This window comes from Manis javanica, chromosome 14 (genome assembly GCF_040802235.1).
Source record: "Manis javanica isolate MJ-LG chromosome 14, MJ_LKY, whole genome shotgun sequence".
In the NCBI taxonomy this organism is placed as follows: domain Eukaryota; kingdom Metazoa; phylum Chordata; class Mammalia; order Pholidota; family Manidae; genus Manis; species Manis javanica.
The window spans coordinates 72,371,681-72,388,039 of NC_133169.1; the positions used below are offsets into that span (position 1 = coordinate 72,371,681).

At 40.3% G+C, this 16,359-nt stretch overlaps 1 pseudogene; it reads left to right on the forward strand.

The window, feature by feature from the left end:
* Window positions 1-7,746: 7,746 nt before the first annotated feature.
* Window positions 7,747-9,147, forward strand: LOC140846152 (glycylpeptide N-tetradecanoyltransferase 2 pseudogene; annotated as a pseudogene).
* Window positions 9,148-16,359: the final 7,212 nt, after the last annotated feature.

The following is a 16,359-nucleotide window of genomic DNA, read 5'->3' on the forward strand; positions in this document are numbered from 1 at the left end:
ACAACTGTCATAGATGAATGGCAGCCTCTCAGATGCAACCATTGGTAAAGGACTTTTCTGGTTTTTAATAAAGTACTGCTCCATGAAGGATATTCTAATCTCCCAACACAGTTCTTTTCATTTGCATAATTTTGTTATCCAAATAATATTGCTTTCTGAAAACACTTAAAGAGCAGTATGGGTTTTTTAAGAGTATTAATGGATTTTTATTTGTCATAGTATTTTTTAACTTACTAATTATTGAGGGTTAAATATTTCTCCATTAATATGTATTCCTTGACCAGAGAAAGGTATTTATGTCATGAACACTTTTATTATGGAAGAATATAAGGCCTTCCAAATTTTCTGTATGGCTTAATGCTACTAGCTGATAAATTTTCCAAGACCCTCAGCAAACAAATGATGCTCTACTACAATCGTAATCAGTATCAGTTATTCATCCAGTTGGAGAGAAAGTTATTTCCAGAAGCAGAAGCTGCTTTGATTGTGTAAGGTGCAAAATGTCAATTGTTCTTTAAAAGCAGTGAGAAGCCCTTCTCCTGTTGTTTCCTTCTTTATCTCTATCTGTTCAGAAGAAAAATGATTATTGTCAGTAGACTCTAAGTACCTCAGGAAAAGTAGAATCCCTTGACAGAATGTGCTTCTGCTCTGCTGGATAAAAGGAGATGATGGACTGAAGTCATTTTATATGATGAAGTTTCCAAAATAAACCAGAGGAAGACATCGGGGATCTACTGAATGAGCTGCTGTGAAGATAAAGCCCTGTGCCTTCAAAGAATGAGGCCTGGCAGAGCAGGCAAGAGGCAACAGGATTTAATGAATGATTTAGAAAACCCAAATGCATGGAAAGGACACCAGAATGGATTTATTACCTTAAAATCTAATTTAATAAAATTTCTGAGGTTTTTGCTGTTTACAGGGAGAAACTATGTTTAAACATTCATGAACATCAGAGGTGCTGAGCAGCATGGCCCTCATCAGTCAGGAAGGACGGTGGTGAGAGCATCAATTCCGGGTCCTGCAGGTGCTCTGCTATACGAGCACCGACACTTTAGATACTCGATCAGAGAGACTGGGAAGATCCCTCATAGAAAAGATTAGTGAAGTTCTACAGATTTCAGTATTTTATCATCAGTGCCTTCTAATAGACTAAGCCCTGTACCATATTTAGTCTTGTGCATATTTCTTCCTTCTAATAGATACTTATCAGGGTTTTTTCTGACGAATGCCTATTCCTTCCTACCCTCCTAAAGCTGATACACTTTTAATCAGGTAATATTTCATTCTGCCATCCAATCATAACTTAAAAATACTGTACCCTTATGTTCTCATCTCAGTTCACCTTTAAAGAGTAACTTGCACAAGAACACAATTATCATGAAATAAAATGTGATACCCCTGTAGTTTGCATTTTTTCCCTATTGTTTCTTCCCACTGAGTTTGCAAATCGACTCAACTCTTCCTCTTGCAAATGGTAATTATTTAAACTCATGATGTGTTCAATCAACATCCCACAAGTCAGAAATTTACTGTCTTACACAGAAACATACAGATTAGCCACAAAAAAAATCACCACAGGAATATTTATACCCCCATCCTCCTGCCACACCCACCTTCATCTGTCTCATGGAAGATTTTGCTCAACACTTTTCCCCCTCATCTACTTAATATACAAATAAAATAATAGGGTAGTATTTGGAGGCAGGGAAGAGAACCAATTGTGTGGTAATTCCTCTTACACCCATACATCTGATTATCTTATTGAGATAGTTACTTCTGAAGGGGGTCTTCCATGTCATAGGAGCTGAATGTGGATTTGTGAAGAAATGCACAAAATAGTTCTGCCTCAGAAGAGTTCTTCACTAGATATCTCTGCCTTCCCCACAAGTCATCAGTGCCATATTACACTGGGTACTCAGCCATGGGTTACAGCCAAACATCAGAGCTGGAAACAAATTTTTAACAAATCAAACTCCTTTAGACTCGCATATGTTTGTTGCTTTGGCACTGAACATTCTAGCAATGGCACTATCTTTTTCCTTCTTCAGCCGAGTCCCCTAGGATGGCACAGTCAGTGCAAAGCTAGAGGGGAAAAAATGTTTATGAAATTCATTTGGTAAACACTTTTCAGCACCTATGTGCTACAGTAAACCACTCAAAATTCTTTTGAAAAGTAGGCAGGATGGGGAATGCATCAGATACTGACCAGTCATCAGGGACACTAGACAAACAGGATTGTAATATAGCAACGATGGGATAGGAGTCTGGGGTATCTACTATAGGAGCAACAAAGGATGACAGCCCATGCAAGGGCAGGGGGAACAACGTAAAAGGCTTTTTTAGAGGTGATGATGCTGAACTGGGTGAGTAGCAGTGAGCCTCCCCAAGGAAAGGAGGAAAGGGTGTTCCTGGCAGAGACTGTCTAACTAAAGAACACAGGCTATGAACTCATTAAGTCATAAAGGGATACGGAGAATCTGAAAGTTATAAAGGGATGAGAAGTCTGAATTCCTTGGTTTAATAACTATTGAGTCTGGGCAAATGACTTTTCCTCTAAGCATCTATTTAACCACCAGCAGCCTTAGAGAGAATGAGAGACTGAAAGAGAGTACTCAGCAGCTCATAAATACTCAGTAAATTGTATTTTATCTGCAACATCTCAGTGAGTCTTTCTTTGTATCTGGAGTAAAAAAATTCAAATAAAATAGTAATAAACAAGTCCAAAAAGACAGTGGAGGGTTAATGGACCTTCTGGTAGAAGTGACTAACTGTTGCAGGCTGTGGTTTCCAGAAGCAGAAGCCAAAGTAGAGTTTGGGGTGCAAGATGTACATAAGGGATCAAAACTGAGAGAAATGAAGCAGGTAGGATGGAGAACGCAGTCAAACTTGAGGCAAGCCCGAAGGAGGCCAGGCTGCCCTGGCCAGGAGCTGGCAGGCGAGCACTGCCTCTCAGAGTTGTGTCTTGCAGGCAGAAAGGGGTCAAGTTTCATACCACTGCCTCAATTAGCACTGGTGGGCTGCCCAGGAAGACAGGCAGCGCTCAGTGCTGTGCTACACCAACTCCCTGCGTTTGGGCAGCAGGTCCTTCCTTGAAGGGAAATCTCGGGAGCATACCTCTGCATCTGTCAAAATACTGTCCCCTAAAAACACATCCTCCTTCCCTTATGGATGAATGAGAGGTGGCCCCTCTCAGCCCTTTGCCGCGGGGCTGCGCAACTCTTTGCAGACAATGGAGACACTCCACATATCTCCCGTTCTGTCCCCTCCTGCTCTGAGATCACCAAGGGGACTGCATGCCCCAAATGGTGCAGCCGCAGGGCTCCGCTCCCCAGGCCAGCAGACTGGCTGCAGGGATGGGATTCAGAAGTGCCCCCCCTTTCAGGGGTAATGTACTGAGGAGCTGTTACAGTTTCTGAAGGAAGATGGAGACATGATCAGATGTGCCTTAAGTTCAGTTTGGCTACACTATGCAAGATTTTTGAGAATGGATGAGAGGCTGGAGGCAGATGACTTAGCTGTTGATGACAAGGATGACACGGGGAAGGATTCAGAGCCAAAGGGAAAAAAATTAAAACTACAGTTAAGCATTCACTACACTACTTGATGACAGATTTGACAGAGGGCAGAGTATACAGCCTCGGGTGTGAGGCTGGTGTCATTTACAGAATTTCCATCACAGTGGCTCCCAGTCAGACAACAGCAGCTAATATTTACTAAATGCTTTTGTGCACCAGCCATTCTGCTAATCATTTTGCATGCACTGTCATGAGGCATCTCTTTTACCTTGCTGGCAGAACCCCAGCTTATTTAGGAGCTAGTTTTTCATGTGGTTTTAGGGGTCTTCCCCTTTCCCAGGAGTAAATGTACAATATTCTGTGCCAGTTGTTATAATTCTATTTCCCTAAGCGATTTGTTAGACATTGCCTGAGTCCAGCTCCAGTGGTGGGGTGTGGGGGGTGGGGTGCTGAAGGGGTGAAGCCCAGAAGGATGAGACGGAGTCAGTGCATGGAGAGACAGGACACAGAGTCAGACGGATGTGGTCTTTCGACAAAGTGCCGATGACAGCTTTATTTATACCATTTTGCACAAGGATATGATTATTTTTTATTTCTTTTGATTAACAAGCACAGGCAAGCTTTTTTCTTTCTGTTTCCTTCTAATCTATACATGGTTAGTCAAGTGTTAGACAGGTGACCTTTTTCTGTTCCTTGACTGAAACTTTTCCTAGCAACATGTATTCTATTGTGTCTCTTGTTTCTATGCAAAGCGGTTTCTAAGCAATGCATGTGACCACAGAAACATACAGCATGTAGCAGTGACTATGGAGTCTATCAGCTCAGGCTGAAATACAGGTCACTCACTACTACAGTTAGCTAGGCAGATATCATCATCTATATTTCTAATGCAATGGGTACATTTTATCTCCTCATAATATTGATTCTATCATAGGTAGACGCAAGGTAAAGATAGAAAGCATGATTTAGTGCTGTAAGAAGGCAAGTGTAGATGATCATGTCTGTGCCTACAGACTAGGTATTAATCCAAGTTAGACAAGGGCAACAAAACATCCACAAGCGTAGAAGATTTCTCTCAACACTGGGGGGGTGAGGTTCTAAGCCTCACCTCTGTTGGCCCCCATTTTCTCACCTGATGGCCCCCCTGCGACTGTGCCTGTCTTAGGTTGTTCCTCCCTTGAGGAATCTTACCCGTCTCTGGCTAACCAGCCATCTTCCGGGGCCATACAGGGAAATGTAAAGCTTGTGAGAGAGAAGTAATGTTCTTTGAAAATGTTAGCTTTTTACTTTGCAGATTTATGCCCTGTGGCTTCCAGGCCCAGCACTTGTCTTGAGGTATCTTTACTTCTTGAAAAATTATGGTATTTGGTAATTTCAAATATAAGGCACGAATTCGAGTAATGGCTGTAATCAGGAAGAAGAAAAGCTACAGAAGTAGCACATGGAAGAAAACGAGAAGATGGATTAAGTGTCAGACAGGGTTATTCTACTCAGTAATCTCTCATAACTCTATTTCTCTAATTTTCCTATAAAACTCTTCATCACAAATTTCACTAGCATTGCAAAAAAGGGGGCCTTCCCACTTAGATGAAGATGGGGTAGTTAATGTTTGACTGCCTGCAGGTTTTCTATTCTATGCCAAAATTGCCATCTGGCCTCTGCGTGTTCTATTCTTCAGGAGGACTGTCCTGACATACTTCTGGAAGTTTATATTCTCCTCCTTTCCGTGCTGCTTATCAAAGGTTTTTTTAGTCTTTGGCAAAAATGGAAGCAAAAGCAAAGCCAACAGTACAATGGAGAATAACAAAATCAAGGTGGGTAACAGGGGAGCCCGCTGCTAAGGCCCCTGCTTTGTGGGGGTCTTCCTCCAGCCTGAGCTTTGCTACACAACTTGAGTAGCATGGCTCCCAGCAAGACATGGTCGTGAGACAGAAAAACAAGACAAAGAGGCAAGTCTAGTGAGAGGCTTCTGGAATCATTTTCCTCATAATTAAAAAAAGGGGACATAAAATAGGGACTTGCTTGTATCCCGCCTTTGGGCACTGCTATGTGAGGCCCTGAGGCTATGAGTTTGTGTTCTTTTTGTGCCCAAAAGGAGAAAGTCAAGAGTCCCAGAGAAAGTAACCAAGAGCCCTGACATCACAGAGCCACTGAACTGATCAGGTGTGATGTAGCCTACCTTAAGCCTTCTTGTTATGGGACATAACACATTTTTCTCATTGTTTGAAACACTTTTAGTTGATTCAGTTACGTGAGCCCACAGACCCTAACTGATGTAACTGGTTTAGTGTTGTTATCTATGTTTGAAGGAGGCAGGAGTAAGGGAATAGCCTAACTCCCCAAATCTATGAGCCTGAGTAGGAGATCCTCTCAGATCCATTAGTCATCCTAGTGGAAGAACTAAAATCTTAAATGCCACTATTTGGGAAAATAATTTGCTTTTCTCATTTTTTCCTGAAATATGACATCAGCCTTCTACATTATCAAGTTTTCTTCTCATTTGTAAGACATCCTTTGCTTCTGGGGATTTCAGAATCCAGCTGTTTTCCTCATTTCTTACTATGGCTTGTAAGTGCTTCACTGGTTCTACTCACATTAGATGAAGAGTGTCATTACCTCTGAATGGTCATGAGTGGCTGTTAAAAAACTGACTATAGAAATGTGACCTTTCATTAGTGACTTAAAGGCAGATCACAGGAATGGCGGTTACTGTGGAGGCAGACTTTTCAAGGACTGTATTCTTTTGAACTGAAGACCTTGCCACCAAATTCTTGGGTTCTGTCAATTTTGTGTCCATAGTTTATTAGTGGCTCAAGTCAAACTATTTTCTATTCATCAGGATAAAATTGCTTACATGTTTTCTTCCTCCAGTCAAAGACAACCTCAAATAGTATAACCTTCAGAAAACATTCTTTTAATTTTATTGTAGTTGCCTAATGAAGGCAAGATATTCCTGTCAGATAAACAAAACTAGAAAAATCATTTATGCCAAACCAAAAAAGGATTCAGAGAATGGGAACTAAATCTTAACTTTACCCAAATCTTATTTAACTGAGTTTTCTTTTGCAGTTCTAAATTGAGTGTTAAGACAAAGAGAATATAGATGCTAGAAGAATCTGTTTCCCAAAATGAAATATGGTATTAATTACTTATTCCTCCACCACCTTAGAACGTCTGTTCAAATGAATACAGACCTTGGGAAGTCTGCCTCCACAGTAACCACCATGCCTGTGATTTGCAGAGCACAGGAGTCTGTGAGATGTCACACAATTGCACACCAGTCACTAATGAAAGGTCAGGTTTCTATAGTCAGTTCTTTAACAGAGACAAGCATTCAGAGGTTCTTGCCTCTCAAAGACTTTCCTCAAACACTTCCTTTCCTATGTCCATGGTTTCTCAGTTCTCATTGGAACATTACCACCAGCATACAGACAAGCACTAATATTATTTTCTTTGAAACAAAACAAACGAAATCATCTTGACCTGAATCATCTTCCTACCATGCTCCATTTCTCCCCAATTCATTGCAAATTTTCCTGACAAACTCAGAGTCATGTCATATGATCTAAATCCACTCTAACCGGGTTTCCATCCCCTCTATTCCAGACAGAAATCTTGTCAAGGTCACATAAAAAAAACTGTTCAGTGGTCACTGTTCATTCCTCATCTTAATCAAACCTTTCCATGATTTTCAGCATAGTTGCTCCCTTTTCTTCGTAAAACTCTCTCATCACTTGATGTCTAGGACTCCACATACTTAGGACTAAGTACATCCATTTGTGAGCTAGTTCATCTTAGTCTCCTAGCTGGTTCCTTTTTCCCTGCCAAACCAATAAATGTTCCGGGCTCTCTAATGTGCTCTAAATATGCTTCTTCTCTAGGTGACATTTTATTGTAAGCCCATGGCCTTAAACAGAACCTGTTTGTTATGACTTCCACATCTGTATCCTAAGATTGACACTAGCTCTAGAACCCCAGCTCCCTGCTTGATATTTGCCCACATGTGTTTTAATAGGTATCTCAAAATTAACGCAGACCCCTATCCCGTGCGGCCAACCTGGCAGCAGTGGGCAGACCCAGGCTGGGTGGGCACAGCACCCCAGCTCTCTTGGAGGAGGCAGCCAGGGGCACTAGAGGGAGCTGCTCAGGCCATAACAGGACAGCGAGTCCGTGGTCAACCAGCAGAGCTTGGAGCTGGATGACCAGGACACGTGCGGCATAGATGAGAACAATGAGGAGGAGACAGAGCACACCAAGGGGAGTCCTGGAGGAGACTTGGGTGCCAAAAAGAAAAAGAAGAAACAGAAGAGAAAAAAGGAGAAACCAAATTCCAGAGGCACCAAATCAGACTCTGTGTCTGACTCCCAGGAGATTAATATTCAGCATCCTTCAAAAAATCCCACATCCCAATGCAGAAGTTGCAGCATATCCAGAGAGCAATGGAGCTGTTATCTGCATGCCAGGGCCCTGCCAGGAATATTGATGAGGCCACCAAGCACAGATACCAGTTTTGGGACACACAGTCAGTACCCAAATTAAATGAAGTAATAACATCTCATGGTGCAATTGAAGCAGATAAAGACAATGTGCACCAGGAGCCATATTCCTTGCCACAGGGTTTTATGTGGGACACTTTGGATATGGGTAATGCTGAAGTACTCAAGGAGTTATACACGTTGTTAAATGAGAATTATGTGGGGGATGATGACAACATGTTCTGGTTTGACTACTCGCCTGAGTCTCTGTTGGGGGCTCTGCATCCCCCAGGCTGGTTTCTTCAGTGGCACTGTGGGATCAGAGTATCTTCAAACAAAAAACTAGTAGGGTCCTTAAGTGCCATCCCAGCAAATATTAGGATTTATGACAGTGTGAAGAAGATGGTTGAAATCAACTTTCTTTGTGTTCATAAGAAATTGAGATCAAAACGGGTAGCCCCAGTGTTAATTCAAGAAATAACTAGAAGAGTGAACTTGGAAGGGATTTTTCAGGTCATTTATACTGCCGGAGTAGTTCTTCCTAAGCCAGTGGCCACGGGCACATACTGGCATCGATCACTAAACTCCAGGAAATTAGTAAAAGTGAAATTTTCTCACTTGAGTAGAAATATGACTTTACAGAGAACATTGAAGCTATAGACTTCCAGATGCTACAAAGACTTCAGGCTTGAGACCAATGGAACCAAGAGATATCAAAGCAGTTCGAGAATTAACCAACAGTTACCTAAAGCAGTTTCACTTAGCCCCAGTGATGGATGAAGAAGTAGCCCACTGGTTCCTGCCCCAGAGGCACATTATTGACACGTTTGTAGTGGAGAACTCCAGTGGTAAACTGACTTCCTGAGCTTCTACACACATCCCTCCACAGTCATGTACCACTCTGCTCACAAGAGTCTCAAAGCCGCCTACCCTTTCTACAACATCCACACAGAAACGCCACTGCTGGACCTAACGAATGACACACTCATCATAGCAAAGTTGAAAGGATTTGATGTATTCAATGCACTAGATTTTATGGAAAATAAGACATTCTTGGAAAAACTCAAGTTTGGTATAGGAGATGGCAATTTACAGTATTGTACAATGGGAGGTGTCCAAAAACAGATTCTAAAAAGATTAGACTTGTATTACAATAGGTAGATATATTTCTAGAACTCTGATAATTTGTCAATATTCTATTAGTGATTCCTGGAACTTCCTTTCCAAAGAAGAGTAAAAAAGCACAATTTAAGTGAAATTGATGTGGTCGGTACCCCAATCAGAAAAGATGAAAAAATCCATATGTGAACAATAGTACACATTTCTAGCTAGAACATTAACATTCATCCTTTTTTTCACTGTTAACCCATTTGTAGGAGGGATGGAAGGTACAGAGTACATTCCTCTAGTTTTCCAACTTTTGGCTGTCTCCTGATGAAGAAAAGGTACTTTTCTACTGTAGAAAAGAGACTGTTTTTCTATGGACTGAACAGAAGTTACAGAATCCTGTAAGAAAATCTTTGCTATTGTGTGATGATAAACTGCTGCATTTCTATTTACTAAGTGGTGGTCTGTTTGTCCATGAAACAGAATGAAGGATCCATTTGGGAAATTTTAACTTACATCACTTTCACTTTACATGTTATCATTGGGAACATTTAGAATCACCCAGCCCTAGCCATCTGCACTGGGAATGCAGACACAGTGTGTGGGGTGCTGAATACTAGGGAAACAGGACTGTAAAACCTGCGAGTGGGTCCCCACAGCCGGCGTACCTTGGACAAAGAAAAGTGAGTGCTTTTTGAAAGACTTAAAGGGACAAGGGCCCCACAGCTGGATGGAAATGTCCTGGGACACTTAGCCCAGCAGTTGGGAACCCGGGGAACTCCAGGCGCCCTAACCCCTTGGGAGGCAATGCAGCTCAGAGGCCCCTCACAGAGATTAAAAAACCGTCTGCCTGTTTCCCTTCTGATGCTGCTCCGCCATAATGGAGCAGCCTCCTGGGGCTGGCCACGCCCACAGCAGCAGGGCAGAGCTTCTTTCACAGTGACCGGCAAGAATTAGAAACCCCGTCTGCATGCAGCTGCCCAGAACAAGCCGCTAGGGGTCGCCGTTCTCCCAGGAGAGGAAGGCCACCAACGATCAAGAAGGGATGTTCTCCCAGCCGACAAATGCACCAGCTCCCCACAACTATCTCTATCGCCATGAAAAGACAGAAGAATTTGATACAGACCAGACTAACCCAGACATCATCCCCTGAGAAGAAATCTGGGGAGATAGATCTAACCAATCTCCCTGAAAAAGAATTCAAAGTAAAGATCATAACCATGCTGATGGAGCTGCAGAGAAATATGCAAGAGCTAAGGGATGAAGTCCAGAAGGAGAATACAGAAATGAAACAATCTCTGGAAGGATTTATAAGCAGAATGGATAAGATGCAAGAGGCCATTGATGGAATAGAAACCAGAAAACAGGAACACATAGAAGCTGACGCAGAGAGAGATAAAAGGATATCCAGGAATGAAACAATATTAAGAGAACTGTGTGACCAATCCGAAAGGAACAATATCCGCATTATAGGGGTACCAGAAGAAGACAAGAGAGAAAAAGGGATAGAAAGTGTATTTGAAGAAATAATTGCTGAAAACTTCCCCAAGCTGGGGGAGGAAATAACCAATCAGACCATGGAAGTACACAGAACTCCCAACAGAAAGGACCCAAGGAGGACAACACCAAGACACATTATAATTAAGATGGCAAAGATCAAGGACAAGGACAGATTTTTAAAGGCAGCTAGAGAGAGGAAAAAGGTCACCTACAAAGGAAAACCCATCAGGCTATCATCAGACTTCTCAACAGAAACCCTACACGCCAGAAGAGAATGGCATGATATACTTAATGCAATGAAACAGAAGGGCCTTGAACCAAGAATACTGTATCCAGCACGATTATCATTTAAATATGAAGGAGGGATTAAACAACTCCCAGACAATCAAAAGTTGAGGGAATTTGCCTCCCACAAACCACCTCTACAGGGATCTTAGAGGGACTGCTCTAGATGGGAGCACTCCTAAGGCTAAACAGATGTCACCAGAGAAATTAAAATCACAGCAAAGAAAGCAGACCAACCAAATACTAACTACAGGCAAAAAATAAAATCAACTACCCACAAAAGCAGTTAAAGGTAACACAAAAGAGCACAGAATAAAACACATATAAAATAATGGAAGAGGAGGAATAAGAAGGGAGAAACAATCACCACTGTCCATAATAGCTTAATAAGCAAGTTAAGTTAGGCAGTAAGATACTAAAGAAGCTGACCTTGAACCTTTGGTAATGACGAATCTAAAGCCTGCAATGGCAATAAGTACATATCTTTCAATAATGTCCCTAAATGTAAATGGACTGAATACACCAATCAAAAGAAACAGAGTAATAGAATGGATAAAAAAGCAAGACCCATCTATATGCTGCTTACAAGAGACCCACCTCAAATCCAAAGATATGCACAGATTAAAAGTCAAGGGATGGAAAAAAATATTCCATATAAACAATAGGGAGAAAAAAGCAGGTGTTGCAGTACTAGTATCAGACAAAATAAGACTTCAAAACAAAGAAAGTAACAAGAGATAAAGGACATTACATAATTATAAAGGGCTCAGTCCAACAAGAGGATATAACCATTCTAAGTATATATGCACCCAACACAGGAGCAACAGCATTTGTGAAACAAATACTAACAGAACTAAAGGAGGAAATAGAATGCAATGCATTCATTTTAGGAGACTTCAACACACCATTCACTCCAAAGGATAGATCCACCAGACAGAAAACAAGTAAGGACACAGAGGCACTGAACAACACACTAGAACAGATGGACCTAATAGACATTATAGAGCTCTACATCCAAAAGCAACAGGATACACATTCTCAAGTGCACATGGAACATTCTCCAGAATAGACCACATACTAGGCCACAAAAAGAGCCTCAGTAAATTCCAAAAGATTGAAATTGTACCAACCAACTTTTCAGACCACAAAGAAATAAAACTAGAAATAAATTGTACAAAGAAAGCAAAAAGGCCCACAAACACATGGAGGCTTAACAACATGCTCCTAAATAATCAATGGATCAATGACCAAATTAAGATAGAAATCAAGCAATATATGGAAACAAATGACAACAACACAAATCCCCAACTTCTGTGGGACGCAGCGAAAGCAGTCTTAAGAGGAAAGTACATAGCAATCCAGGCATATTTAAAGAAAGAAGAACAATCCCAAATGAATAGTCTAATGTCACAATTATCGAAATTGGAAAAAGAAGAAATGAGGCCTAAAATCAGCAGAAGGAGGGACATAATAAAGATGAGAGAAGAAATAAACAAAATTTAAAAGAATAAAACAATAGAAAAAAATCAGTGAAACCAAGAGCTGGTTCTTTGAGAAAATGAACAAAATAGGTAAGCCTCTAGCCAGACTTCTTAAGACAAAAAGAGAATCAACACACATCAACAGAATCAGAAACAAGAAAGGAAAAATCATGACAGACCCCACAGAAATACAAAGAATTATTAGAGAATACTATGAAAACCTATATGCCAACAAGCTGGAAAAGCTAGAAGAAATGGACTTCTTAGAAAAATACAGCCTTCCAAGACTGACCAAGGAAGAAACATAAAATCTAAACAAACCAATTACCAGCAAAGAAATTGAAGTGGTAATCAAAAAACTACCCAGGAACAAAACCCCCAGGCCAGATGGATTCACCTCAGAATTTTATCAGACGTACAGAGAAGACATAATACCCATTCTCCTTAAAGTTTTCCAAAAAATAGAAGACGAGGGAATACTCCCAAACTCATTCTATGAAGCCAACATTACCCTAATACCAAAATCAGGCAAAGACACCACCAAAAAAGAAAATTACAGACCAATATCCCTCATGAATGTGGATGCAAAAACACTCAACAAAATATTAGCAAACTGAATTCAAAAATACATCAAGAGGATCATATACCATGACCAAGAGGGATTCATCCCAGGGATGCAAGAATAGTACAACATTCGAAAATCCATCAACATCATCCACCACATAAACAAAAAGAAAGAAAAAAACCACATAATCATCTCCATAGATGCTGAAAAAGCATTTGACAAAATTCAACATCCATTCATGATAAAAACTCTCAGCAAAATGGGCACAGAGGGCAAGTACCTCAACATAATAAAGGCTGTATATGATAAACCCACAGCCAACTTCATACTGAACAGTGAGAGGCTGAAAGCTTTTCCTCTGAGATCAGGAACAAGACAGGGATGCCTACTCTCCCCACTGTTATTCAACATAGTACTGGAGGTCCTAGTCACAGCAATGAGACAAAACAAACAAATACATAGAATGCAAATTGATAAAGAAGAAGTTAAACTGTCACTATTTGCAAATGACATGATATTGTACATAAAGAATCCTAAAGACTCCACTCCGAAACTACTAAAACTGATATTGGAATACATAAAAGTTGCAGGATACAAAATTAAAACACAGAAATCTGTGGCTTTCCTATACACTAACAATGAACCAATAGAAAGAGAAATCAGGAAAAAATTCTATTCACAATTGCACCAAAAAGAATAAAAATACCTAGGAATAGACCTAACCAAGGAAGTGAAAGACCTATACCCTGAAAACTACAAGATACTCTTAAGAGAAATTAAAGAGGACACTAGCAAATGGAAACTCATCCCATGCTCCTGGCTAGGAAGAATTAATATCGTCAAAATGGCCATCCTGCCCAAAGCAATATACAGATTCGATGCAATCCCTATCAAATTACCAACATTCTTCAACAAACTGGAACAAATAGTTCAAAAATTCATATGGAAACACCAAAGACCCTGAATAGCCAAAGCAATCCTGAGAAGGAAGAATAAAGTTGTGGGGATCTCGCTCCCCAACTTCAAGCTCTACTACAAAGCCACAGTAATCAAGACAATTTGGTACTGGCCCAAGAACAGAGCCACATACCAGAGACTCCAGACATTAACCCAAACATATATGGTCAATTAATATTCGATAAAGGAGCCGTGGACATACAATGGGGAAATGACAGTCTCTTCAACAGATGGTAATGGCAAAATTGGACAGCTACATGCAGGAGAATGAAACTGGATCACTGTCTAACCCCATACACAAAAGTAAATTCGAAATGGATCAAAGACCTCAATGTAAGTCATGAAACCATAAAACTCTTAGAAAAAACATAGACAAAAATCTCATGGACATAAACATGAGTGACTTCTTCATGAATATATCTCCCCGGGCAAGGAAAACAAAAGCAAACATGAACAAGTGGGACTCTATCAAGCTGAAAAGCTTCTGTACAGCAAGGCACACCATCAATAGAACAAAAAGGTATCCTACAGTATGGGAGAATATATTCATAAATAACTGATCCGATAAAGGGTTGACATCTAAGATATATGAAGAGCTTACACACCTCAAAAAACAAAAAGCAAATAATCCAAATAAAAAATGGGCACAGGAGCTGAATAAACAGTTCTCCAAAGAAGAAATTCAGATGGCCAACAGACACATGAAAAGATGCTCCACATCACTAGTTACCAGAGAAATGCAAATTAAAACCACAATGAGATACCACCTCACACCAGTAAGGATCGCCACCATCCAAAAGACAAACAACAACAAATGTTGGCGAGGTTGTGGAGAAAGGGGAACCCTCCTACACTACTGGTGGCAATGTAAATCAGTTCAACCATTGTGGAAAGCAGTACAGACGTTCCTCAAAAAGCTCAAAATAGAAATACCATTTGACTCAGGAATTCCACTTCTAGGAATTTACCCTAAGAATGCAGCAGCCCAGTTTGAAAAAGACAGATGCACCCTATGTTTATCGCAGCACTATTTACAATAGCCAAGAAATGGAAGCAACCTAAATGTCCATCAGTAGATGAATGGATAAAGAAGATGTGGTACATATACACAATGGAATATTATTCAGCATTAAGAAGAAAACAAATCCTACCATTTGCAACAACATGGATGGAACTAGAGGGTATCATGCTCAGTGAAATAAGCCAGGCGGAGAAAGACAAGTACCAAATGATTTCACTCCTATGTGGAGTATAAGAACAAAGAAAAACTGAAGGAACAAAACAGCAGCAGAATCACAGAACCCAGGAATGGACTAACAGTTACCAAAGGGAAAGGGTCTAGGGAGGAAGGGTGGGAAGGGAGGGATCAGGGCAGGGAAAAAGAAAGGGGGCCTTATGATTAGCATGTATAATGTGGGGGGGGTCCTTGGGGAGGGCTGTGTAACACAGTGAAGACAAATAATGATTCTACAGCATCTTACTACGCTGATGGACAGTGACTGTAATGGGGTGTGGGAGGGGGGGACTTGGTGAAAGGGGTAGCCTAGTAAACATAATGTTCTTCATGCAATTGTAGATTAATAATAATAAAAGTTTTAAAAATGGCATAAAATCCCTTGAGATTCCTTACTTAAAACTGCCAGGTATCTTAGGCATCCACATTAGAGGCAGTTATCTTCTCCTCAAGATAAGGAATGAACAATTAGTCACAGATGTTTCCAGGTAATGCAGTCAATACTAATGTAGTATATTAAGTGGTCAGGAGATCCTGCTTTCAAACTGAAATTGCTCCTGCCACTTTAATTAGTGATGTATGTACTTTTAAAATCTGGGTACCCATTAAGGAGTCATTTCCATAGTATGCCTACATTTAATGTGAAATCAGATGGAAGGTGACCCAAAACAACTGTTCAGTTATTTTTTCAGTTATGCATTAATTAATTTTATTTTATGTTCCACCTGCTGAATGTGCTCTTTGAAAAAAAGACTGTAAATTCTTTGTTGGGTGGATTATTCCATAAAGTTCAATTACATCCTACTGATGGACATTTAATTCAAGACCTCTATATCCTCAGTAATTTTCTGTAGAAATTTCAAGTATGATAGTGAATTTGTCTGATTTGGTTAACAGGTTTTCTCAGTTTTGCTTTATATGTTAATGAGTCTATTAGGTAGAGATTTAGTTATACAGACACATGAAAATATGCTCAACATCAGTTATCATCAAAAACCACAAAAAGATACTACCTCATATCAGTCAGAATGGCTATTACTGTCAAGGCAAGAAATAACAAGTGCTGGTGAGAATGTGGAAAAAAGGGAACTCTCATATATGTTGGCAGAATGTAAATTGGTATAGCCACTGTTGGAAGCAGTATTGAGGATTCTCAAAATATTAAAATAGAAATACCACATGACCCAGCAATTACACTTATGGGAATATACCCAAAGAAAACAAAATCACTAATTCAAAA